Source organism: Triticum aestivum, chromosome 6A (assembly GCF_018294505.1).
Source record: "Triticum aestivum cultivar Chinese Spring chromosome 6A, IWGSC CS RefSeq v2.1, whole genome shotgun sequence".
Lineage (NCBI taxonomy): Eukaryota > Viridiplantae > Streptophyta > Magnoliopsida > Poales > Poaceae > Triticum > Triticum aestivum.
In genome coordinates this window covers 104,708,058-104,710,932 of record NC_057809.1, presented here as the reverse complement: position 1 = coordinate 104,710,932, position 2,875 = coordinate 104,708,058, and the positions used below count along the sequence as shown (strand labels likewise).

The following is a 2,875-nucleotide window of genomic DNA, read 5'->3' as shown; positions in this document are numbered from 1 at the left end:
AGGAAAAAATGAAATAACAATGGCAGTAGCAATAATAGTCTCTTTAAGCATTATTGTAAAAAAATAAAGAAGTGTAGCAGTTGTTATGCGGAAGCATGAATGATAAGGCCATTGTGCGAACATATTAGTGATTGTGTCAACCATCAGCGTAATACGGTTCAAATATAGCTAATAAAAGCTTCAATTTAATAAAGGAAAAGTATAACATATCATTATGTAAAACATATGCAAATATAAAAAATTTCTATTTGATTTTGTTTAATATTTGGAGAATTTCCTTTTAAACTTCCACTTGAAGCCGCCAGTCGATTAACCAGCAACTCATGTCCACAACATTATTTACAAAACCTTTCATTTGAATGATAAATCCAAACCACGCCTAATCCAATACAGTGCTAGCTTGCCAGGCTAGATGATGTCCAGATTGGATAGTACTGCCGAAACACACATGCCCATCTATTCGGGTATTGGATCGATCTGATGACATTCATCATGGAATAGTACTGTCCTTTTTTGGGAGTAAATAGCATAAAGCTACTACTTTACAGGTTAAGATTTTAAAAAACTACCAAATTTATTTTTTCGCTGATAACTACCAAATCAGGGGTCGGCTGTTTCAAAAAACACAAAACGCTCGTTGTTAGCAATTTAAGCCGTTTTCTGACAAGTCGGACCCACTCTTAAACATTCTGTTTGTTTGACTGTTTTGTTTGACCGTTAACTTACACGTGGGATCCACATGTAAATTCTCTCTTCTTCCTTTTATTTTTTCTTCTCTCCCTTCTCCACCACCTCCACCACCGCACCTCCACCACCTGCCGCACGCAAGCCAGGTCCGACCGCAGGACGGGCCGCCGCACGAACTGCCGCGCTGCCACTGGAGCTCCCGTCTCCACCGTGCCGTCGCACGTCGCCGGCAACCGCTTCGCATCGCCGCATTGACCCCTGCCCCGCATCGACATCGAGCCGCCTGTGCCCTCGTCCACGCACCCGGGAGAGCACGCCGGAGCTTGGGGCACAAGGAGGTGGAGGCTGAGCTCCCTCGCTAGCCCCTCCTTCGGCTCACAAGGAGGACTCCACCCGACGCTGGAGCGCCTCCACCCTCCACCTGGCCGGCTCCTCCCGTTCTAGAACTAGGGAGGATGGAGGGGAGAGGCCAGCGGTCAGCGACCTGATTCCGGCAAGCTTCGATGCAGGGGCGCAACAGTTGATGTCGCTCGATTTCGTCGGTTCGAGGAAGGCGGCCGGCGGCGCTGGTATCCCGGCGAGGGGAGGAACAGCGGGGAGGCGCAGGGCGAAGGGCCAGAGTAGATCCGGCGACTCCTAGGCGCGGCGGCGCGCCGCAGGCTGGCGACGGGCGACTGCATCGGGAGGGTGGGATCCTCTCTGCCTCCCGATCTGAGCGAAGGAAGAAGACAGATCGAAGGAAGAAGACAGGAACGAGTAGAGAATTTAGGGATTTTGTTTTTTTTTGTATTGGGGATTTTTGTGAGGCTGACACATGGGTCCCATTTGTCATAACGTGCAACTTAATGGTCCACTCTTATTAGTTTTCTTACATGCGGGCCCCAATTGTCATAATCATGATTAATTGTAAAGCACCGAGGGTTTTGTGTTTTTTGAAATAGCCGACCCCTGACTTGATAGTTATCAACGAAGAAAATAAATTCGGTAGTTTTTTAGAATCCTAACCCGTAAAGTAGTAGCTTTATGCTATTTACTCTATTTTTGGCGGGTCCGTGCAATAGTTCTGTCGGGCAGCAATATACCTGAAAATGACCAAATAATATGCCTTAAAAAATCAAAGCAAAGCAAAAAAAGAAAATACCAATGAAATTCATACTAAACTACACCTGTGTGCAAGTATGAGAGAGAGAGAGAGATGCAGGATTGAATTTCCTGTAGTAAATAGTATGTTTCACCTGTTTATTCCGTCCAATCAGCGCTGTCGATTTAAATCAACGTTGTTCCATCTGTTTATTCCTTCCAACAATAAATAAATAAAATAAAACGAAGATGGAACAGAGATGGTTGTTTCATGCTTGCCGAGAATGCTTGAATTAGAGAGGATTGTGGATTAGAAAGACTGACCGGACTGCTGCACAGATGAGGCGGCTGGAAACAGAACAGATCTCGCTTCTAAAAGATGCTTCCTACCACATATAAATCAGAGCTTCCAAGTTCCAACCCAAATAAACTTGAGATCGCTTAGATTTGGGGAGATAGAGAAGAAGGAGAGCACACCCACCTAATGGTGCAGGAGATGCTGGAGGAGGATGACAGCAGTGAGACGTGTGGCTTGCCTGGAGCTATGGTCGACACCGGGGCACGAGGATTGGGCCAGTGGTGTCCGCGGGGATTGATTCATCGGCAACAGATTGCGGGCTCAAATCAATTGCGGTGATCGCAGGGGCCTGGGTCGGCAGCAACATACACGTCTAGGCGGCGACCCCCCCACGAACGCTGGGCTAGCAGCGGCACCGTGCCATGAGAAGCACCATAGCGCCGCTCAGAGCAAGATCTGTATGGTAGCTTTGCCACGGCTGATGATGAAGGGGGTTATTTGTTTGGGTGAGTGAAACTATATGGAGAATACGAAGAGGAGGGGGCGTCATTGAGAAAATAAAGGGGGAGGATGGTGGAGAAGATAATGCGTCTTCATTCCAGAGAAGTCCATAATTTACGGATGTAAACGGATGAGGGATGGTAACAAAACGTTGTGCTTCGGTCCTTTCTGTACACCGGTAGCGGGACGTTTGATGTGGCATCATGCATATTGGGAGTTGCTGATGTGGCAGGTTGTTGAGTTGGATAGCTTGCATGTTGAGATAAATACTTGTAGTGAGGATGAATCTCTTAAGTATGTAGGATAGGA

The 2,875-nt window shown here is 47.1% G+C and overlaps 1 long non-coding RNA gene across 1 annotated transcript; it reads right to left on the bottom strand.

Annotated features, from left to right (window-relative positions):
• Nucleotides 1-286: 286 nt before the first annotated feature.
• Nucleotides 287-2,628, bottom strand: LOC123132332 (uncharacterized). The gene is made up of 2 exons (XR_006464641.1): nucleotides 1,923-2,628; nucleotides 287-1,769 (listed from the first exon to the last, which is right to left on the bottom strand). It is a non-coding gene; the product is annotated as an uncharacterized lncRNA (long non-coding RNA).
• Between the last annotated feature and the right edge of the window lie 247 nt (nucleotides 2,629-2,875).